Source organism: Cervus elaphus, chromosome 26, assembly GCF_910594005.1.
Source record: "Cervus elaphus chromosome 26, mCerEla1.1, whole genome shotgun sequence".
Classification (NCBI taxonomy): domain Eukaryota; kingdom Metazoa; phylum Chordata; class Mammalia; order Artiodactyla; family Cervidae; genus Cervus; species Cervus elaphus.
The window spans coordinates 38,039,656-38,063,890 of NC_057840.1; the positions used below are offsets into that span (position 1 = coordinate 38,039,656).

At 44.6% G+C, this 24,235-nt stretch overlaps 1 protein-coding gene across 15 annotated transcripts in view; it reads left to right on the forward strand.

Moving 5' to 3' along the window:
- The window catches only part of SCAF8 (SR-related CTD associated factor 8), a 210,318-nt gene extending 188,098 nt beyond the window's left edge, over positions 1 to 22,220 (forward strand). For 4 of the 15 annotated variants that reach the window (XR_006337973.1, XR_006337971.1, XR_006337985.1 and 1 more), the window contains 2 exons: positions 18,183 to 18,374; positions 21,764 to 22,220. The gene's annotated coding sequence lies outside the window, so the exon portion shown is untranslated. Of the gene's footprint in view, positions 1 to 9,627; positions 9,694 to 10,012; positions 10,220 to 10,392; positions 10,461 to 18,182; positions 18,375 to 21,763 lie in introns of all 15 variants that reach the window. The other 11 variants (XR_006337981.1, XR_006337976.1, XR_006337979.1 and 8 more) reach the window with 9 other exon arrangements.
- The last annotated feature ends 2,015 nt before the right edge of the window (positions 22,221 to 24,235 follow it).

Below are 24,235 nucleotides of genomic sequence, written 5' to 3' on the forward strand. Positions count from 1 at the left end.
TTTGTTGTTTTCAAAATGAACAGTTAGTGTCCACAGGGCACCAGGGTGGTGGCACATTAGTTCTTATATAAAGAAAAAAAGGAGCTGGTGTCAGAAGCAGTCTTTTTCTGACTCATTTGCTCTCCATTTGTTGCTCCTGTTTGGCTGATTATGTTAACCTTCTGCTCGGTCTCCACACCCTATCTAGTTTTGCCACCTTCCACCTAAAATTAGATGTATGTTCAACCCTGTCACTGCTCTGAGCGGCCCCCTATCTGATTAAGCCCAGCCCCCCTTCCTGGCTTCCAAGGTTCTGTGGCCTGATATCCACCCCCATCCTCATCTCGCGATGCCCCTTCCTCACTCCTAGACCTATTGGGTCCGTGTCTTTGCTCTTGGCTGTTCTCTGTCTGACATTATCTCCAGCCCCCTCCTCCCCTGACTGCATTGCAAGACACACTCAGGGATCAGCCCCTCTGGGCAGCCTTTCCACGACCCCCCCCCCCCCACCCCCATAGTGGGCGGCAGGCCTCTCCAGGATCCCGTGGTCCCTGCACACACACCTCCGTACCTACACTCACCACTTCATGTCCATTTAACAGTCTAACTTTTCTCTCTCTCCTGCTAGGGGGAGAGAATTTTAAGTCATTATTGCTGAAAATTCACAGCTTCTCCAGCAAGATCGGATTTCTGAAAGACGTACAAAAACATAGAAATAGAAGGATGAATAACCAAGGATGAATGTGAGAAGAGATTTAGGACAGCAGAAGCCTTAAATGAGCCTTGACTTGCAAAGATGCAAAAGCTGGTGTTAATAGAAAAGACTTTTAAAACTATCTCTAGCCAGAAGGAGAGAGAATAGGGGCTAGCAAGTGTCAGGCTGGAGAAATTGAGCATGGGCGGGCCACTATTTTTGTAGATATCACAGTGGGTACTTTAATGAGCAAAAGGGGCTGGACCCCTCCAGCCCTGAGAGGTTGATTCTATAAAACAGGTCATTATTTCTATAAAAACATATGTTGAAATTCTGCATGAGGTCTACACATGTCCCAGGACGTGAGCTAGTAAGATAATTCTAGAGTTGAAAAGACAGCCTGCTGAACAGTTATCAATAAATTATTGCTTTTCACCTAAAATGTTTAAAGCAGCTTTTAGAGTTAGTGAGTTTATTCACAGGACATGGTTTACACTCTGGGATGATCTGATTCGTCAAGTGTGCACCATCATTAGTGATAACACTCTGCACTCAAACAGCCCCTTTCATCTGTGGATTCCAAAGACTTTTGTAAGCATTCCTTAGTTCTCACACCTGACTCTGAATTTATCTGCACACTTGTGAAGTGGATAGTAAACAATGTTACACCCCAGGCAAAGCCAGACCACTGCGATGGCATCTCCTGGCTGTCCAGTTGTTGCTGGCGGCTGAGATACCTGAATGAACTCCAGCCTCCTCCCGCCATTGATGTCAGATCTTCTGACATTCGACTATCAAATAAGGTACGAAATTTGCGGGAAATTTCTAGACTTCTAATCAGCATATGAGTTTGAGAATGGTGTATCCCATCTGGCTTTGTCTTATGTTCTGTCCCCCTACACAAACTCACACACAAAGGCAGAGCTGTCTGGAAGGTTCTGGGACAAGATTGACCACTTTACTGTTGACTTACTGTCCACCCCACCCCCCACCCCGTGGCCCACCGCTCCAGCTCCAGTTAACACTTAACACCATTTAAGGAATAACTGGGAATTCCTCTGGGGTTGGAGATGAAGGGAAAAGCTTACCTCCCACCCCCTGTGGTTCTGCCTTTGACACATTTTAATAGTTAAAAGCTAAAGAAAACCTGATGCCTTCATTTCCTCTCCATCTGTCCCTTCTTAACCCCCTACAGTCTAGCTTGCATCCTCTCCCCTCTTCTGAAGTCACTTTTTTAAAAGTCTTCAATGACCTCCTCCTGGAATTCCACAAGGCATTTCTGGGGGTCGTTCCACTTGACCTCCCTGGTAATGCTACCTACCCTGCCCTCCTCCGAAGTCTCTTTTCTCCTGACCTCTGTGGCCCTGGGATCCCCACTTTGCTTTCCCCTCTCTGGCCATTTCTCTTTCCTGTTTGGAGGATATCTGTCATTCCTGTGGTCCATAAGCATCTCTGAACCTTCTGTAGGATAACCCTTATCTCCCATGGGATAGAGATAGGCCTACCCCCTCCCAGACTGGAAAACCCAGAGACCATGTTCTTTCCTCTCTTCCTCTGGTTTTCTATATCCAGTGGCTCCCGGCGGTCCTACTTTTCCTCTGAAGTAGCTCTTAGCACTCACTGCCTTATTGATTGGGCCCCGAGCACCCGGAGCATGGTCACCCAGACTCTTTTGATCCTGTGCATTAACAAGAGATGTTTATACAATTCCTTCTTCCAGTTTTTGATGGTTTCCGTATTATGTGCTGGACTGGGTGGCTTAAAGAGCAGAATTTTATCTTCTCACAGTTCTGGAGGCCAGAAGTCCAAGAGGAAGGTGCCATCAGGGTTGGTTTCTGATGAGACTCTTCTGTCTTGTAGACGACCACTTCCCTGTGTCCTCACATGGCCTCTTTGTGTTTCCAGAGAGAGAGAGAGGAAGAGAGAGAGAGAGAGAGAGAGAGAGAGAGGGAGGGAGGGAGGGAGGGAGAGCGCGTGCGCCCTGGTGTCTCTTCTTCTTTCTTCTATCAAAATCAGGGTGAACACTTATGACCCTATTTAATCTTTATTAACACTTATGACCCTATTTAATCTTTATTACCTCCTTAAGGCCCCATCTCCAACTACAAGTCACATTGGGGCTTAGGACCTCAACATACAAACATGAGGGTGATGCACAAGTCAGTCTGTAGTATATACGTTTTCTCTTAAACTGGTATGTTCATTTAAAATATATAAAATATACTCAAAAAAAGATGAGAATTTAAAAAGCAGGTACAAACAAGAACTCTGCCGTTTTCTCCCCATATCCCAGGGCATACCTCAGTGTACCTGGGGTACGCTCCCCCTGTTCAAAACCGCGGACCTGGGCAATGCCTGCAGTCCAGGCTCAGTCCACGCCAGGATTTCGCATCGTCTTCCCATCCGGCTCAGCCTCTGTATCAGCCTTTGTGAAACACTGGTTCCTTCTCCCCCTCCCTCTGGGAGCACTGGTGCCCTGGGTTGCCCAGAAGAGGCTAGGCCACTGCCAGCTTGACCTCAGGGCCCCCCATGTCTGCTTCAAGCCATTGTTCCTCCCACCGCCTCCCTTGGAAGGCGCTTCCTCCTCCCCTGCAGGTCCGGGGCCTCCGGCTCACATCCTCACCACGCTCCCGCTCCCCGTTCACTCCCACCTGTTCGGCCCTCCCTCCCTGAGGCTCTGTCCCATCCTCTGGTGCAGAGGCCCCTGCGGCTCAGCAGGGTTACTTCCGCATTCGAAGGCGCCATCTTTCCTACTCGAATGGATTACAGGCTCCAAGAGCTCCTGAAGGCTTCTTCTTGCAGGCTGCGTCTTCATTTTACGTCCTCCGCTGAGCACAGCCTCTGGGCCTGTCCTCTGTCGCTGCAGTATTTCTCTGTCCTCCTTCCAGGGGTGGTGGTTGGGAAGAGACCACCGCGGAGGCCTTGGAAGCAGTGACACCATCTGACTGCCTGATCCGTCGTGTGCTCGTGGCCCGGATGTGTTTGGGGGAGAGAGCTTAACACGACTGAGTTCCTAAACCTACTCCAGCTCAGCTTCTTGCCAATGGTATTTCCCAGAACTTGGTAATATAGTCTCCTAAAAATTTAATAGAAGAAAATTTGGCTGCTTATTGAAAAGCAGCCTCTTGACTGCCAACTCAGATTCCCTTAAATTAATGTTGATGAATGCAAGATTTATTACAAAAGCATCCCTCTGTTTAGTGTCCAGTGGGGTTCAGGATGTGTGTGTAAATCATTCAGATAACAATTTTCCTGGGTTGAGCACGTGGCATTTGCCTACCACAAGTCACCTATGAATAGTGCACCTATTCATGGATGGCAGAGCTGGGATGCTGGCAGTAAACACTCAAGAAAAGAATGGCTTTGAACTCTGAAAAGGCAGCAAGCCTGGAGCTGTTTCCAGATCTCCAATTCCCCTTTAAAACTCACCAGCTCATGCTGACCTGAGAGTTTCAAACCAGTGCACTAAAGTGAAGATACCAACTCACTTCCTGAACTTTATCTTTATGGCCCCGTGGCTGCAATCCAGTTTCCAGATATGTGTTCAGGGACCATGCCATTACTGGGATGAATGGCCTTAGAGACCTGTTAGCTGAAACTCACTCTTCTCTGTGCCATGAATATGTGCTGGCTGCAAATTGGTTTCCGGATCCCCTTTTGGGTCTGATTGCCCTGCAAATTGAATTGTTTAATATTTAAACTATGTATTTTTCCCCCATCTACAAGGTGAGCTTGGCAGACTCAGTGTGTGTCATAATTGTGTTCAGAGTCCACAAGTCATTGCATAGTATGTGTTTCAAGTATGAGGTTGTTCAGGGTCCTGAACCAGGATAATCTCTCCAGCCTCTTTGAGTGATAGTTGGTTGCCAAGGATACTAACTGGTGCTGTGGGTGACACCCACTTAATCTGCAGAGACCATGCAGGTAACCTTCAGACCACGTTGCTCAGATTAAAGCATAGTTGTGGCTATCCTCTAACGGTTCATTGTTGGATTTTCCTCTTGGTTTCTTTTTACTTTTGCATAAGAGCTACCTGTATCTCTGATGTGGAAAGCAAAGGTCTGAGTTGGGGAGAGAGATGGACCTGGGAGAGGCCAGTGCTGGCCACAGAAATGCCTGCTATGTGAATATTTCTTTGAGATTTTTGAGCCTTTCCTTTTCACAAGAGACCCACAGAGAGGGATTTCCCTGACGATCCAGTTGTTAAGACTCTGCTCTTCCACGGCTTAGGGCTCCGGGTTCAATCCTAGGTTGGGGAACTAAGATCCTACAAGCTGTGTGGTGAGGCCAAAAAAAAATTTTTTTTCTTTCTAATAAAAATTTTAAAAATAAAAAGAGAGACCTGCAGAGAAAGAAGGAGGGCACGGGAGGGAAGAGAGGAAGGGAAAGATCAAGAAAAGAAGAAAGAAAAAGCATGAAAGGAAAGGGAAGAAGGGAGAAAGAAGGCAGTCTCCCTGTGGGTCCCGTGTGGTTTTGTGAACCCGCCTCTCTGAGCAGAGTTTAACTCGGGACACAGCCTCCCCTTGCAGCCTCCCTCCACTGTGGCTGCTGGCAGGGGCCGCGGGGACATCACAGATGGCATCGGGGAGGGATGTGAGGGCCGGCCTTCTCCCTTCCCGGGGCCCTGGGCTGAGGCCCGTGTGGGGAATACCCATGTGGGTTGCCAAGTCAAGCATTTTCATGGCCTGAGTCACACAGACAAGAGTTTTACTCTGTGAACACAGACCAGGCGAATAAAGAACCAAACGCCAATCCCAGAAGGCAAGGAAATGATCATTAAGTGCCATTATATGCACTCAGGGTAATTGTCCACGCCGTTCTTCTGTGGTTCTGTTCTGGGCAAGGGCAACACACGCTTCTAAGGCCTTGCTGAGCATCAGGCCCCCTCACTGTTTTCTTTCAACCCGGCTTTGAAGCCGGATGGTGCAAACTAGGACGGAGTTTGGAAAGTCTGTGTTCATCGCTGGGGTTTAATTAAAATACACTGAGCCTTGCAGAAACTTGTGGTTTCGAGTAATGGAAACTTTAGGGAATCAGAAACAGAGACTTATCCATGGAAGAAAGGTCTGATTTTCTCCTCAAGCCTTGGGTTTCTTGCCATCCATTTCCTCCCAGACTTGTAGTTGACGCCTTCTTAAACATATGAGTTATTTTTCTTTCTTTTTTTTTTTTTTAACATGTGAATAGTTTTTTAAAAATTTATTTTCAAATTGGAGTATAATTGCTTTACTTGTGTGCATGCTAAGTCACTTTAGTCGTGTCTAACTTTTTGCGACCCTGTGGACCATAGCCCACCAGGCTCCTCTGTCCATGGGATTCTCCAGGCAAGAATACTGGAGTGGTCGCCATGCCCTCCTTTGGGGATCTTCCCAACCCAGGGATGGACCCCAGTTTCTTATGTCTCCTGCATTGGCGGGTGGGTTCTTCACCAGCAAAACCACCTGGGAAGCCCCATAATTGCTTTACAATGTCGTGTTTCTGCTATACAGCAGTGTGAATCAGCCATATGTATGCATTATATCCCCTTCCTCTTGATGAATTATTCTTCTAGTAAGAGACTAATCAATTGTATTATCACAAGTAATCACTTATACAGAAGAATTATCCAAATATTCATACTGTTTCATATTCCCCTTCTGTTGGATTGATTTATAACTATATATTAACACATACCTATTATGTGCAGAGCAAGTGAGAGGTGCAAGAGGTACACTTGTGAGCAACACTGGACCAGCCTGGCCTCTTTCCTCATGGAGCTCCTTAAAGCTTTCGGTGCCTCTTAGTCTTTCTATGTTAAGAGCATGGCATTTAGCTTGGTCTTGAGAAGTGAACTTGACATTCACAAGGTGTCAAGTAGTTAAGGAAAAGAAATGACTTTGAATATAGCCCTTGTCACCAACATACAGTTGTATATGATTGAATATATATCTCTAATAGTGATGACGTCGCAGTATTCTTCAAAACAGGATTTACACATGTTTCTCCCACATGTCAGACTTCATTTCAGCAGCTCTGTAAATCCGTCAGAGGGGCTTTCCAAGGCTGTTGCTGAGAGGTGGGTCTTGACTGACCTCAGGCTCTTGAGAACAGTGTTTCTCAAAGTAATTTTTTGCATCCAAGTCACTGGATGTGTTTGTCAAAATTCAGATTCTTTAGCTTCACTCCAGATCCACAGAATTAGACTCTCAGGAATTCAGCATCAGAAAGATGCATTTCTTTTCTTTTCTTTTTTTTAATTAAAAAAATTTTTTTAAATACCAAAAACATTTTGCATTGGGGTATTCAAGTGAACAGCGAAGGGACTCAGCCATACATATACATGTATCCATTCTCCCCCAAAGCCCTCCTGCCATCCAGGCTGCCATATAACCTTCAGCAGAGTTCCATGTGCTATAAAATAGGTCTTTGCTGGTTATCCATTTTAAATATAGCTGTGTGTACATGACCTTCCCAAACTCCCTAACTATCCCTTCCCCTGGCAACCATAAGTTCATTCTCTAAGTCTGTGAGTTTTAGAAAAGATCCATTTCTAACAGGCACTCCCCCAATCATTTTTGTGCAAAGTAAAATTTTAAGAACATTATTTTCCTAGCATTCTTATCAAAATCAACATAAAAACAATCAGTGGGTTGGTCAAACCAAACAAACTCGATCCAATATTTGGGGGTGGGCAGCTGATATCAGGCAGGTCTATGATAAGTTTATTTAGCATCATATAGCCCCTCCCCCCAAAGCAATAAATAATAAAATGATACTCCTTACGTTTAGCTGACTATGTCTGTGACCTTAGTCAAATCATTTGATTTCTTACTTTCCTCATCTGCAAAATGAGGGGCTGGTCTTCATGATCTTTAAGCACATTTTTTTTTCTTCTTTTTTATTAATATCAACAAACTAAATAAGTACCTGAAGCTGAAACTCCAATACTTTGGCCACCTGATGTAAAGAAATGACTCATTGGAAAAGACTCTGATGCTGGGAAAAATTGCAGGCAGGAGGAGAAGGGGATGACAGAAGATGAGATGGCTAGGTGGCATCATTGACTTGATGGACATGAGTTTGAGCAAGCTCTGGGAGTTGGTGATGGACAAGAAGGCCTGGTGTGCTGCAGTCCACGGGGTCACAAAGAGTCAGACATGGCTGAGTGACTGAACAATAACATCAAAATAGGTACTTGCAGTGGTGGCTAGTACTTTTACCCTTTCCTGTCCATGCAGCCCTCCCTTGTATGCTGCAAACACTGGTCACCAGGAGATTAAAGGCAGAGACAAAGAAGAAAAAGATTAGCACAGAAACATGTCAAGTAAATTAGACCTTCAGACTCTAATTTTAATTGTTTTCTCTTGTCTTCCTTTGTCTACTGAATAATATTCTTTTTTCTTCTGCTATATAGTAATTGAATTTATCATCTTTAAGTCATTCATCCACTTCAGTAACACCTAAGGAGCATCCAGTATATTCCAGGACAAGACTGTATGTTAAGCACATGTACATGAACAGTCTGACCTCATATGGTTTTCCCTCTACTAATATCAGTACATTTGAACTGAAATAGTTCTTTGATACCTTTTCAATTCTAAGTTCCTTCTCCTGAAAGGATAATGTAGAAAACTTATTAAAAACATAGTGTCCAAAAAAAAAAAAAAAAAAAAGACAAGGTTTTTTTTTATTTTTTTGAGCTATATCTAATTGCTTACATTTGAAACCAAAATTTTTTACAGACAAACCCTATACAGTCATATATTACCCCTGTCCACGTGCATAAACAAACAAAACCCATAGTTGTATCATTGTATGTTCTTTCCTGTCATCTATAATGATGTTCCCTGGGAAGAAGGGAAGACAGGTAGGTTCTTTAAGGTTTTTGAATCGTTAGTGACAGAGGTGCTTAGACTCATTTTATATTAATAACCCCTCCTACATACCAGATGATAACTGTATGCTGATTTGTTTTCTATTTTTGTAAATAATTTTTAGAGAATGGCAATAAATCTTTAGAGGGTGATAGATGAAGAACCTTCCTTTAAAAATATTTCAAACTCATTTCCCCCTAATTACATTGGAAGGCTTTTAATGACAAAATTCATGAAAGGGTCACTGAAGTGAAGTGAAAGGCACTCAGTCGCGTCCGACTCTTTTCAACTCCGTGGACTGCAGCCTACCAGGCTCCTCCGTCCGTGGAATTCTCCAGGCAAGAACACTGGAGTGGGTCATTGGATTTCAGAAATTCTCCTCACTCTGTAGATATGATTTAAATGTTTAAATTAAGAGTTAGTCGCTCAGTCATGTCTGACTCTTTGCAACCCCATGGACTGTAGCCCACCAGGCTCCCCCATCCATGGAATTTTCCAGGCAGGAATACTGGCGTGAGTAGCCCTTTCCTTCTCCAGAGGATCTTCTGAACCCAGGGATCAGACCTGTGTCACCTGCTTTACAGGTGGATTCTTTACCATCTGAGCCACTAGCGAAGCCCTTCAACTAAGAGGGTACCTGGATTTATGAGCGTCTACCTACATCTTGGATTTAAGGGGGAAAAGGGTATTTGCGTTTATGTTTGTGATCTATTTTATATTCAGGAGAGGACTCTGTCTTTGAGGTTGCTTTCCTCAACTATTGGCCATTTCACACAATTTGAACAGATTTTTTAGAAAAAATGTATCTTATTCAGGTAGAGTTGATGATACTATTGCATTATGAACAAATTTTTAATTAAGGTTTATAGGTGAGTCACCATAAAAATGATGCAGATTTTCTCCCCCCACTCCTGCCCCTGGAGAGCCATTGAAGGATGCTTCCCTTGTCTTGTGTGAAAAGGCCACAAGTATTGTAAGGCCCTCTCTCCTGACCCCAGGTCTGAGAGGGGCGTTCTCTGCTGTTCCTCTTCCTCAGTTTGGAAAGATCCTTCTTGACTTCCCCATCACTGAGACACTCACCTGTCTTTATGTTTTTTCAAGCAGGCAGGATTTATTAAGCAAGCAGTCTGCAGCCCACCCTTGAGACACGAGAGCAGATGAAGCCTGGTAGGACTGGTCTCATCTGTGTTTTTTTTTTTAATATATAATTTTATTTATTACTTTCTTTTATTTCTGGTTGTCCTGGGCCTTTGTTGCTATGGGCTTCTTCTCTAGTTGCGGTGTGTGGGCTTCTCACTGTGGTGACTTCCCTTGCTGGGGAGCGCGGGCTCCAGGGCATAGGGGCTTCAGTGGGCTGAGCGGTTGCGGCTCGCGGCTTCTAGAACACAGGCTGAGTAGTTGGGATGGATGCACACGGCTTGGTTGCCCCGCCGCATGTGGGATCTTCCCGGGTCAGGAATGAAACCCGTGTCTCCTGCATTGGCAGGAGGATCCTTTACCGCTGAGCCACCAGAGAAGCGCCCGGCTCTCATCTGTCCTGAGGACTAACTGAAAACAACCGGAAGAATTATTCTGGCTTCATTGTTTGCATCAAGCTGCACCCCAAGACCTCACAGGGAGAGTTTGAGGTGTGCTAAACCACCCGTGACTGCGAGACGGAAGGGGACGTCTCCTGTAGCATTTTCCCCAGAAGGTCGGCAGAAACCTGAACTCATGACGGCTTCAGGAGACAAGCAGTTGTGTCTCGGAGGGAGAAACAGCACAGCTTTCAGCCTTTCTGGGCCCCGAGATGCTGGGTGGGTGGCACCCGGGCCCACGGGGCTCCTGGAGCCCAGTATTACACCTGCTTCCTGTTTCTGATTTCAGGCCTTTCAGAAAGCTTTCTGTGAAGTGGAAATCCGCAGTGGTCTTTTCTGGTGCATTCTTCCTATGTGGTAAGGAGCTAATATCATATACTTGAGGAAGCTTTTCCCAAAGGACTAAAACTGGACTGCTGGAGAAAGGATCAAAACACATGTGCAAAAAAAAAAAAAACCAAAAACACATGTGCGGGAGACAGATGAGCATTTAAGTACTGGAGGACTCCACAGAGATGCTCGCGGCCCCCAGGGCACCTCTCAAAAGCTGGGGTGGGCCAACTTCTTTCTACATTGAAAAATCACCTCCTGGTCTTCCCCCGTAGCACAGTGGATAGTACAATGCAGGGGACACAAGTTTGATCTCTGGTCTGGGAAGATCTGCCCCCACCCCCCCAACCCCATGCCACAGAGCAACTAAGCCCATGCAGCCCAACTCCTGAGCCTGGACACCCCAGAACCCATGCCCTGCAACAGGCATCGCTGCGGGTGCTGGTACCCTTCCAGCACCCCGCCTGCCCCGGGACTGCGGCCCCACCGCAGCGTCACCCAGCTCTGCCACGCTGCCTTGTCAGGGAGTCAGTGGGGTGTGCCGACAGGTTTGTGTCTGCAAGCCTTCACTCACTTGATTGTGACAAGTTCTTTTCTTTTTAAAATTTTGTGTATTTATTTATACTGAATATCATTGATTCACAATCTTGTGTTAGTTTCAGGTGTCTAGCACCGTGACTCAGCTATACATTTATATCTGTATGTACCTGTAGTTTCTCTATTCTTTTCCATTGTAGTTTATTGTTAGTCGCTCAGTGGTGCCTGACTCTTCGTGATCCCATGGACTGTGTCCCACCAGGCTTCTCTGTCCATGGGATTCTCCAGGCACGAACACTGGAGTGGGTTGCCATGCCCTTCTCCAGGGGATCTTTCCAACCCAGGGATCGAACCCAGGTCAACCACGTTGCAGGCAGATTCTTTACCATCTGAGCCATCAGGGAAGCCCATTATAGTTTATTACAAGATACCAAATATAATCCCCTGTGTTAGACAATAAATCATTGTTGTTTATCTCTTTTATGTATGGTAGCATGCATTTATTAATCCCTACACCTAGTCTATCCCTTCTCTCCTTCCTCTTTGGTAACCTTAAGTTTCTTTTCTCTGTCTGTGAGTCTGTTTCTGGTTTGTAAATAAGTTTACTTGTGTCATTAAAAAAAAAATTTTATTTATGTATTTGGCTACATCTGGTCTTAGTTGCTGCATGTGGGATCTTTAGTTGTGGCATGTGGAATCTTGTTCCCTGACCAGGGACCAAATCCTGGCCCCCTGCATTGAGAGCTAGGAGTGTTAGTCACTGGACCCCTAGAGAAGTCCCTGTATCATTTTTTTAGATTCCACAATTAAGTAATATGATACGATATTTGTCTTTCTCTCTCTGACGTACTCTACCTAGTATGATAATCTCTAGGTCCATTCATGTTGCTGCAAATGGCATTATTTCATTCTTTTTTTTTTTTTTTTAAGCTGAGTAGTATTCTATTGTGTATATATATCACAACTTCTTTATCCATTCCTCTGCTGATGGACACTTAGGTTATTTCCATGGAGTGTAACAAGCTCTTATATTAAAAATATTCAGCTAACCTAGAAATTGTGGAAAATTCTTATAGAGTTGGGAATACCAGACCACCTCACCTTCCTCCTGAGAAATCTGTATGCATGTCAAGAAGCAACAATTAGAACTGGACATGGAACAACAGAAAGGTTCCAAATAGGAAAAAGAGTGCATCAAGGCTGTATATCGTCACCCTGCTTATTTAACTTATATGCAGAGTATATCATGAGAAATGCTGGGCTGGATGAAGCATAAGCTGGAATCAAGATTGCCAGGAGAAATATCAATAACCTCAGATATGCAGGTGACAGTACCTTTATGGCAGAAAGTGAAGAAGAACTAAAGAGCCTCCTGATGAAAGTGAAAGAGGAGAGTGAAAAACTTGGCTTAAAACTTGACATTCAGAAAACTAAGATCATGGCATCTGGTCCCATCACTTCATGGCAAATAGATGGGGAAACAATGGAAATAGTGAGAGAGTTTATTTTCTTGGGCTCCAAAATCACTGCAGATGGTAACTGCAGTCATGAAATTAAAAGACGCTTGCTCCTTGGAAGAAAAGCTATGCCCAACCTAGACAGCATATTAAAAAGCAGAGACATTACTTTACCAACAAAGGCCCATCTAGTTAAAGCTGTGGTTTTTCCAGTGGTCATGTATGGATGTGAGAGTTAGACCATAAAGAAAGCTGAGCGCTGAAGAACTGATGTTTTCGAACTGTGGTGTTGGAGAAGACTCTTGAGAGTCCCTTGGACTGTTAGGAGATCCTAAAGGTAATCAGTCCTGAATATTCATTGGAAGGACTGATGCTGAAGCTGAAACTCCAATTCTTTGGCCACCTAATGTGAAGAACCAACTCATTGGAAAAGACCCTGATGCCAGGAAAGATTGAAGGCAGGAGGAGAAGGGGATGACAGAGGATGAGATGGTTGTATGGCATCACTGATGTGATGGACATGAGTTTGAGTAAACTCTGGGAATTGGTGATGGACAGGGAAGCCTGGCGTGTTGCAGTCCATAGGGTCACAAAGAGTTGGACATGACTGAGCGACTGAACTGACTGACCTAATTAAAACAAGCAAAGTCTGGAGCTGAGCTCAACTAGGTGGAGTGATTTGAGCGATCAACTTGAGCAGACCTTGCCTGAAGGCAAATATTACCTAGTCGAATTATTAGACCTAAAAAGCAATTCCAATCTTAATAAAGTTTATATCCCATTTAACACAAAGATGAAATGTACTAGGAGTGATAGCTCTAAATTTCAATGTCAGGAGTCTATTTGAGAAATGTTTGTTTTAATGATATTTTTATTACAGTTGCATAAATACAGAAAAATGCACTGAACATATGTTACAATTTTGTGGATTTACTCAAATAAACACACCTGTGTAACCACAGTCCTCTTTAAGAAACAGAACATAACCTTAATATTTCCCTCCCTGCTGCCCTCCCCCCACCCCCTCGCCCCCAACATAGTCACCACAAGTAACCGCTCGCCAGTCAATGCAGGAGACAGAGGTTCAATCCCTGGGTCAGGAAGAGCCCTTCGAGGAGGAAATGGCAACCCACTCTAGCATTCTTGCCTGGAGATCTGGTGGGCTACATACAGTCCATGGGGTCACAGAGTCGGACATGACTGAGTGACCAAGTCATACACAGACATTTTTGAACTTTATATAAATGGAACCACATAGTACCTAATAATTTATTTCTGCTGTCTTTCTCACATCAGTATGCTTGTAAGAATTGATTCCCTTACTGTGCTGTATAGTAATAATTATATTAATTCTCTAATATGAATATGCTATACTTGATGTAGCCTTTCTACTGTTGAGGGACATTTGAGTTGTTTCTCCTTTGGGCTATTTCAAATAATGATTCCAGAAACATTTTTATACCAGTGGTGTGTACACTTAAGTGCACTTCCATTGAGTGTATACACTGGGCAAGAATTGTTGGGTCATGGCATCTACTCATTTTTTGTGGTTACTGTCAAAAAGTTTTTCCAAAGTGACTATATGAATTTACACTCCCACAGGCAGTTTATGAGATTCATACGTTTCCTTGCTGACACGAATTGTCGTCTTTCTTGTTTCAGCCATTTGGAGGGTACCTGGTGGGGTCTCTTTGTGGTCTTATATATTATTTTTTTATCATTATTATTTCCCTGATGACTGAGGTGGAGCATCTTTTCAAATGTTTGTTAGCTATTGGAACATCTTTCATACAGTAACAGTTCTATATTTTGCCTATTTTTAAATGGCAATGAGAGTTTTTTTGAATGGATTCCTCAGAGTTTATCTGGGTACCAGACCTTTATGGGGTCCATTATCACAGATACCTTCTCTCTGACTGTTTTGGCAGCTTGATTGGGAAATGCCTCAAAGGGAAGAGGAATGCAAATGCTGGGTTTCTCTCTCCAGAATCCCCTTTTCTCAGGGATTTTGGTTTAAGACTTCAGTGCCTGGGCAGCTTTTTGATGACTCCCAAGCATATGAGTGTGTGCGCATAAAGTTTCATCTGGATTTCCTGCCAGCTTTTTTTTTTTTGGCATCAGAAGGGCTAGTCTAGTATAAGCCGTTCCTTTATATCCAGAAGCCTAATGTCAAGGATGAGACTGTTGATTTGGGAGCAGTTCTTTTTTTTTTCATTTATTTTTATTAGTTGGAGGCTAATTACTTCACAACATTGCAGTGGGTTTTGTCATACATTGACATGAATCAGCCATGGAGTTACATGTATTCCCCATCCCGATCCCCCCTCCCACCTCCCTCTCCACCCGATTCCTCTGGGTCTTCCCAGTGCACCAGGCCCGAGCACTTGTCTCATGCATCCCACCTGGGCTGGTGATCTGCTTCACTATAGATAATATACATGCTGTTCTCTTGAAACATCCCACCCTCGCCTTCTCCCACAGAGTCCAAAAGTCTGTTCTGTACATCTGTGTCTCTTTTTCTATTTTGCATATAGGGTTATCATTACCATCTTTCTAAATTCCATATATATGTGATAGTATGCTGTAATGATCTTTATCTTTCTGGCTTACTTCACTCTGTATAATGGGCTCCAGTTTCATCCATCTCATTAGAACTGATTCAAATGAATTCTTTTTAACGGCTGAGTAATATTCCATGGTGTATATGTACCACAGCTTCCTTATGCATTCGTCTGCTGATGGGCATCTAGGTTGCTTCCATGTCCTGGCTATTATAAACAGTGCTGCGATGAACATTGGGGTGCACGTGTCTCTTTCAGATCTGGTTTCCTCAGTGTGTATTCCCAGAAGTGGGATTGCTGGGTCATATGGCAGTTCTATTTCCTGGGAGCAGTTCTGAGGGAAACTGTTGAATGAGAAGCTTGTCTGGTGACCTGAGGGCCAGCCCCAAGCACTAAGCAGAGACACGCCTTTCCTGGGCTGAGGTGGGATGGAGCTGGGATGAAGGGAGGATGAGCCGTGCTGGGTGGGGTTCTGCCCTCTGACCCTTGGGCCTTGTCCCTGGAGATGGGGATAAGAGCGTGGGGATCTCAGAGTGTGTCCCTCCGGTTTAGTCCACAGAAACTTTTGGAAGCCCCCTGCCAGTGAGTGGAGCCGTGAACCGAAAATAAATAAATGAAGGCCAGTGCTAGACTCACAGTCAGAGGTCAGCTCTCCAGTCCCATGTGCCCCAGAGGTTCCAAGCCCGGTGGGAGGCGAGGGGGGAACCCTCCCAAACCGGTCTGTTCCTCTTTGTATCTGCAAGGCTTAGAGCCAGGCTGAAAACAGCCCCGCAGACAGGAGGAGGCCTCCCAGTGGAGAGAAGGGGGACACAGCCTGCGGAGTCCTAACGATGCAGGCCCAGGCTGGGACAGGGGATGGCGGCATTTGCAACACAGACCGAGATCCACACCGAGGTCCAGGCAAGAGGGACTTGAGGAAGACGGGCCAGTGTGCCTCACCCAGGCGGGCTCTGACCTGCTTCTCACCTGGCCCGATCCACACCCAGCCTCCTCCAGAGAGAAGAAGAAAAGGGACCGGGAACCGGGGAAAACTCTGAAACAGACAAAATATGGGAAGGTTTTTTAAACTGGAAGGGACTGCATTTCTTGGGAGGGGTGAGATATCCTTTTCCATGACTGTTCTGGATTGAATCACGTCTCCTCAAAAGATATGTTGAAGGGCTGGTACCTATGAATGCGCCCTTATTGGAAAGAGAGTCTTCGCAGAGGTAGTCGAGCTGAGATGAGGTCATTAGAGGGGGCCCTAATCCAATATGACCGATGTCTCTTTAAGAAAATGAGATGAAGGGGAGTTCTCTGGTGGCCCAGGGGTTCGGACTCCGTGTTTCCACTGCAGAGGACACGGGTTCCATCCCTGTGTGCTGTGATCAGTCACTCAGTTGTATCTGACTCTCTGCAGCCCCATGGACAGTAGCCTGCCAGGCCCCTCTGTCCATGAAATTTTCCAGGCAAGAACACTGGAGTAGGTTGCCATTTTCTACATCAGGGGATCTTCCTGACCCAGGAATCGAACACTCCTCTCCTGCATGAGAAGGCGGATTCTTTACCATTGAGCCACCTGGGAAGCCTGAATACGGTGGGGCAAAAAAAAAAAAAAATACAGGAGAACAGAGACAGAGACCCAATAAGAGATGCCATATGATGACAGAGGCAGAGATGGGAGTGAGGTATCTGCAAGCCAAGCAACTCTGAGGATTTCTGGAAACACCAGAAGCTACCAGTGTGAAAGAGATTCTCTCCTTGAGCCTTCACAGAGGCCTGGCCCTGTGGAGACTCATTTCAGGCTTCTGGCCTCTAGAACTATGGGATGATAAGTTTCTGTTGTTTAAAGCCACCCAGTGTGTAGACATTTTTCCAGGGCAGCCCTCGGGAATGAATACAACTGCAAACTGGAAATGGGGGCTGGTAAACCAAGTTGAGTTCAGTTATGGAAAAGGAAAGACATTAGATTTCTGTACATGTCCCCACATTTTATATGGGACTCAGGCATTGAGCTCATATTATATTCCTTTCAAGGTTACCTTTCATGTTCCCTTTACGTCTGGGCGGCCCTCATCTGCTTCTCTCCGTGTAGGAATTCCCTGAGTTCAGATTGCATCAACTGGCTTCTGTGAAAGTCACTCAGTCGTGTCCGACGCTTTGCGATGCCCTGGACTATACAGTCCATGGAATTCTCCAGGCCAGAATACTGGAGTGGGTAGACTTTCTCTTCTCTAGGGGATCTTCCCAACCCAGGGATCGAACCCAGGTCTCCCATGTTGCAGGTGGATTCTTTACCAGCTGAGCCACCAGGGGGGCCCAAGCTCTGTACATCAGTACATAAGGTAACTGCCAGAAGGCTTTTGCTTTCCTGGTTCTTGTTTCGTTAAGCTAGCCTGAACTGGCCTGAGTCAGAATTCACAGCAACCGAGGAGATAGATACAGTTTACCGCCAAGTGTACTTTGCAGTTAAAAACAAAAACCAGCTCAGATCAAGGTCTCACCAGGAAAGGAATTAGTGACAGGTACAGTGTTTCCTCATATAAATGTGCACCATCAGGGTGGACCTGTTGGGATTGAAGAGCTCCAGGGAGGTCTCCTCAGTCAGATTGCCTCCTTGCTTCTATGAGTGTCTGAGATCCATCATGTAGCATCATTCCTCTGCTTCTCGAAGCCATCATTATGTTTGCAATTAAAGCACAAATACCTCCTGAGAAAGGTCACAGCTTAAGTTCTTAGCAACAGATGACAGTTGTTTACTGTGCAATTTCTGTCCTGGGATTGGGAAGAGATGAGGATGGAACGAGGAAAGCCATGGCCAGCTTCCAATATGCCCAAGGACAAGGTCATTGTAATCATCAAGAGCCAATATTCAATGAGTATTCATGTCATGGTTGGTGATTTAGTCTGTAAGTCGTGTCCGACTCTTATGACCCCATGGACTGTAGCCTGCCAGGCTCCACTATCTATGGGCTTCCCCAGGCAAGAATATTGGAGTAGGTTGCCATTTCCTTCTCCAGGAGATCTTCCCAACCCGGGAATCGAACCCTGGTCTCCTGCATTGCAGGCAGATTCTTTACCGACTGAGCTATGAGGGAAGCCTCATCCATGTCATAATAATGACAATTAGAAAGCATAAACTACATTTTCAAAATAGAAAGGAGTTCATGAATGACTCGTAGATTTACGGCTTGTTCATTGGCTTGTTTTCTCAGGAGCTGGTAGACGGATAAGCTGACAGCTGGTCTCCACCACTGCCCATCAATCACTGCTGTGTTCATCTTGCCCTTGGGATGATGCTGGGGCAAGACAAAAATCCCTCTAGTACTTCTTCAGGACGACGTGTTTCCCATTACATCATCATAGTGAAAAGAAGATGGATTTCTCAACCACTTCCTCCTCAGTAGGTAAATCTGGCCTGTCCTTGGGTTTCTGTGCGAGCTGGGCCATGAGAACACGGCTGGTTAACAGGAGTCGTCAGGACTGGATGCCTTTCTCAGTTAAATTTCGGGTCCATGTAGGACTCTGCACAAATTGATGCTACCCTGTTGTAGGAAATGGCACTTGAAGCAAGAAATTGTCGAAACCATGTGACAAATTAAGTCCCTCTATTTCAAAGAATCCAAAATTGCTTTATAGGGACTTCCCTAGCAGTCCTGTGGCTAAGACTCCATGCTCCCAATGCAGGGGACTCGGGTTCGATCCCTGGTCAGGGAACTAGATCCCACATGCCACAACTAGGACCCAACATAGCCGAATAAATAAAAAATAGATATTTTTGAAAACTTGCTTTATAAGTTCTCTCATGGCCCTGAGGGCTTTAGCATCACAAACGATAAAGATAATCTGTGAGGCCAGAGGAAAAACCCAGTCAGCTCCTGCACCAGCTTCTGCTGCTTCTCCTGTTCCAGAGGCTGCTTGTTCAAAACAAGCTGTCTGTTTTTATTAGGGAATTCCACAAGAGAAAGTGTGTTTGCCGAGACTCTCATTCCAATGATGTGAAATAATAATAATAAAATATGCAGAGTTCCCATCCCTTCTTGGGAGAGGGGGAAGGAAGGTGGGAGTGAGCAGGGTATTCCAGAAGCATGAAAAGTAGACAAAAACAAAGTCCTTTTTTTTTTTTTTCCCTTTCTTCTTCTTTAAAAAAATGGCAAAATAGGGTTGTTTTTAAAACTCTTAACACAATAGCAGGGAAAAGACTTCATTAATCCTGTAACTTTGGGGAACCACTTCAGATGGTGGTGGTAGTTTTAAAATCTAGAAGAGAACACTGCAATGCTAAAATGATTTAAAAAAAATTTTTTTTAATGGAGATGTATTCTTTACAGTATAAAGATACAGACCTAACTTCTTATAGAAAGGTTATACAGAGTCCTATCAAAAACTATATCTGATTTAAAAGCCTGACATGTGGATTTTAAAGTTTATGGCTTATTTAACCTTTCTAATGAGAAAGTTTGGGTGAAAAACCAAACAGTAGCCATGAAGTCAGGGTATTATTGTCCCAATTAAACAATAAAGATTTATTAATTTATGTATCTGTTAATTTAATAAGTGTTCATGTAATGTACTAAACAAAAGGCAGATTTTTTCCTGCGTGACATGATTTCCTCATTCTATTACTAAAGTTTGTAAATTTCTTTTTAAAAATGCATTGGGATGAAGCTGTTTAAAAGAATCAAATTGTCTATACATATTGACATGCACATATGTTTATTTCCTATATATGTAAGTTTGCAATGTATAGGGTGCATTTGATAAACATTTACTATAGTTGTTATAGGGATACCCTAAGACTTTCTTTTCCTTTCTTTTGAGATATATTGGACCAAGGAGAAATGGACAAATATGTAAATCTGAGCTCAAGGTCAGATTTTATCTCATTTAATACCCTAGCTTTGAAACTGAAACCCACAAATTATATATCATCATCAAATAGTAACTTTTAGAGGAGGTACATAACAGTTAATGTGATTTATTCTCATTACTCATGGATATGGGCTTCCCAGGCTCAAGTGTAAAGAACCCTGTCAGTGCAGGAGACCTGGGTTTGATCCCTGAATCAGGAAGATCCCCTGGAGAAGGAAATGGCTACCCACTCCAGGATTCTTGTCTGGGAAATCTCATGGACCGAGGAGCCTGGCGGGCTACAGTCCACGGGGTTGCAAAAGTATTGGATGTGACTTAGTGACTAAGCAACAAACACCACCACCACACCCATATACCTAAATGGATTTCATAGCTCCACTTATGAGGAGAAAGCTGCCAGCTCTAACATAATGGTGGAAATCCATTCTCTATGTAGATTAAGTTCAAAATTCACTTCCCATGTGAAGATCTTGTCCATATACCAGATGGCTCCATGCCAACAACCCTCAACTTCAGACATGGGTTAAGTTGTCTTAGCCCATGAACGGAAGTTGATCTGTTTTCCCTCCCTTCCGACTCACTTAGAACTCTGACATCCAAACTCCAAACCCCTAATACTTTCAATAATAATAATAATAAGCAGCACTTATATAACAGAAAGTTAGGAAGACTGTGCTTTGAGGGGCAAATGGAAATGACCCAACATAGTGAACAAGGCTGGGAGGAAGTATAAGGAATTCAGGAAGAATCCAACTAGAGATCCTGCGACGAAGTCCAAGAACGAGTTTAATGGGACGAGGAAATTGAAAACATGGAACTCAGGGCCATAAAGGGGAACTTGAGAAAAAAGGCGCGCTCTTGTTTTGTATGTCTTGCATTTCACGGAAAGTTTATGGGTTCAGCAAACACATTTCCTTGGCTGAGGGCTCCAGTGAAAATAAAGGCTGGCCACATAACCAGCTGTTGAACAAGAATTGACTGGACCTCTTTAAGGTATACAAGCATTAAAATTGATATATTGATTCAGAAAATACTTTTACATTTTCAGATATGCTTATCAGATTTCATAAGTTATGGAAAACGAAACAAACTTACAATAACATGAGTTTTATCAACGTAGAACAATCAGGGAATTCCCTGGTGGTCTGGTGGTTACAGTTCCATCTTTCCACTGCAGATGGCATGGGTTTGATCCCTGGTCAGGGAACTAAGATCCTGCATGCTGCACCACTGGGCCAAGAGAACAAAACCAAGCCAAACCCCAAACAACAACAAAAACAATCAATATCACAGGCATTGTTTTTTCAAGGGTATGTCTTTTGAGGGTGAAACCCAAGATTTAAAGTCTTTCACTGGTCTTGGAGGTTGTCCACGTGTGAGTTAAACAGAAGCCAGACCAGAGCGTTGGTAACTTGGACTGATCTGCTCAAAGCTCACTCACAAATGTAGGAGTAGCGTGCTTTCCAGGGAGCACTGAGGACCTCTGTCTCCTCTTTGGAGATGCAGAGAGATGCTTTCCATCTCAGGGCTGGAGCAGAGACAGCGTGAGCCCTGGCCAAGACAGATTCTCTGCAGGATTAAATGTGTTTTTTTAGACCTGGAATCTTGAGCAACCTTCTAAACAAGCATAGACCTTTTATTATGGGGTAGTAATCTTACCTTTTGTTTTTCATTTTTTTTTTTTTCAAGAATAGATTAGTTCCACTCAATAGTTATTTGTCAGTGGGAAGGAAAAATGGGCCAGATGAATCCGAGAAAGAAAAGTCCATCACCCGTGTGAGCGGGTGTGTCGCCCCCTTGCCCCCCGCCCCAACATCAGACACATATGCAACTGGTTTGCAGGCAGTGCAGGGTGGATCCAGATTATCAGGATATATGTAGCTTTTGGGAATTGTAATCAGGCCTAATGCCTTCTTTCTTTCAGGAGTTGGAAAAGTGCTGTGAAGTGGCTCGTGCAAGCTCCTGGGACGGCTGAAAGAAACTATGTGCATTGGGCCAGTGATCTTCAGAAAGCAGAGCTGCAGCCTCCCTTGAAAAGGCTACCCGACCCCCTCCCACCCACCCGGGCCCCCCACTCCCCACCCCCCGCCCCGGGAAATCTCGATTTTTCCAAAGTTAGCCTGACCTACTGGCAACACTGCCTGCCTGTGCCAGGGAGACACTGGGCTGGAGTCAGTGTGGTCTTTGTTTACTGGATCCTGGGGCGCTGGGAGGGAGGCTGCAGGGAGCCTGTTAATTCGGGGCATGAAGTAATAGAAAAGCTCTTAGAGGAAGTAACCATCACTGGACGACTCCTTCTCGCCCACAAACAGGCCGTAAAAGTGAATTTGAGCTCTGTGGAGATAGGTATTAAATGTAGCCATTCTTGAGTGGTATCACCATTGTGTGTGTGTCTAATGTCATTTCTGTAACCAGCCGGGCCCAGGCTGAGGCAGAGAGTTTACTTGGCAAAGAAGACTCTCTTCCCTTAGGTTCTGGGAAAGAGAGAAAAGAGAACAAAAACCCGCAACTTCCAAAACACACAGAAAAGTTCCAAAAAACTAGAAAGGTGCTTTAAGAAAACTCTTTCTGACATAGAACAGAGGAAGGATGACTTGTTTGTTGGAGCTGTCGACTCAGTGTCCTGCTACCAAAAAGTCCAACGAAAGATTTTGGCAACAAATTTCAATTCTGCAAACATTGGGACCCTTTAGGTGCCAGAAAACATACAAAATCACTGGGGGTGAAAAGATGAATTGGGTTGATCCCTTCAAGAAAATTAGATTTGAGTAATTTAAGTATGAAAAGTCTGCAAAAAATATGACAGAACAGTTTTTTTTCCCTAGGAAGTGGGGTTATATCTAATATTATTTTTAACTTTCTAGTAAATTCTAGGATGCTATAACTGAAGCATCTTGGTGGCAATGATGTGAATGGACAGTGAGAACACTGGGGCTTGCCTTTTTTAAAAAACCAAGCTGTTCTGGTCTTTGCGTGGATTCAGTTTGAATATATCTTTGGGAGTAGGTAGATTTGCTTTAATTGGGCCTTTGGTATTTCTAAAGAGAAGTGATCTTGCTTCTTATCGAAGATGATAACTTCCCGATGGTCTCCCAGGCCACTGGCTCTTTCCCCTCAGCTTTCTTTGCTGATTTGACTCCATCTGACCAGAGTCCTGTCTCTGCCTAGTCTTTCCCAGCGGAATCTCAGACAGGCCGTGGGTTAGACCTTATTTCTCCCGGCCAGTTATTTCTCTGTCTTGGTCTCCAGGTCCAAACTGTTCTGAACAGTTCTCCGCATGCCCTTCTCAAATAGAGCCTCTAGTTTATTCTCCACCCCCCCCACCCCCGCCCCATCCTCTACCCTCAAGCTACAACTGGTGCTTAAAACCTTCAGAAGGTTCTCATTGTTCTAAGGATAAGATCCAAAATTCTTAACGTGCCTACAAGAGCATGCCTGACTGGCTCTTCTGTGGCCTCCTCTCTGGCTGTTCTGTCCTTACTCCCTTCCTTTCTGACGGGCCCAGCTCTGTCGCACCTCAGAGCTTCAAATTAACCGCTCCCTTCACCTGGATCAATGGCGCTAACTCAGTCGTCCCTTAGAGCTGGATTAACTCATTATTATATGCTCTGCATCTTTAGCAGAGACACAAAAAGAACTGTTTGTAGAATGATTTATTTACTATGCACCTCCCTCACATTGTAACGATGACATTGATTATATACCCACGACCTGCTACAGGGCCAGGTGTTGAGTCCAGTCTCCATAAATGGATTAAAAGTCTCCACAAATGGATTAATAACTGAGCAAGTTTTAGTCCTGGAGGGTGAAATTTCTCTCCCTAACGATGTGAATGCTCACCTTTACTACAGACAGAGCGTCATCTCTGCAGATTGATTATTTTTTTACTGAATGGAGTGGGACCAAGATTGAGGCCTCTGTCACTAGGCCCTGATAGCATTGCAGCCTGGATTCTGCTGGGGGTCCTGTTGGGGAGCTTGGGCTCAGGAGAGAGATGTTCCGGATGGTTCTGCAACTTGGGGATCATTAGTTGGTTTCAGCTCTTTTATTTTCCCCTCCTGCAATTCCCTTTCTGTTGCCCCAAGATGCCTGTTCAATTTTGTTGATCCTCTCAACGTGGTCACAGCTGTGGTTTGAGAAGCTGGGCGAGGAAGCTGGCCTCTGCCTTGGAAAGCCATAGGAGAAAATATGGAGACAACTTGCAGCGGAGGGAGTGGGAGTCAGGAACAGGCAGGCGGGGGGAAGGAAGGGTAGTAGGGTGAGATTCGGAGAGATAATCAACAGTGGTCACCTGGAACGTGCAGGCGTATTTGGGGAGGGGAAACCGGAGAATGCCTGGACTTTGCTGAGGTTACATAGTATGCCAGTCACGGACTCATGGCCTGTCAGCTCCAAA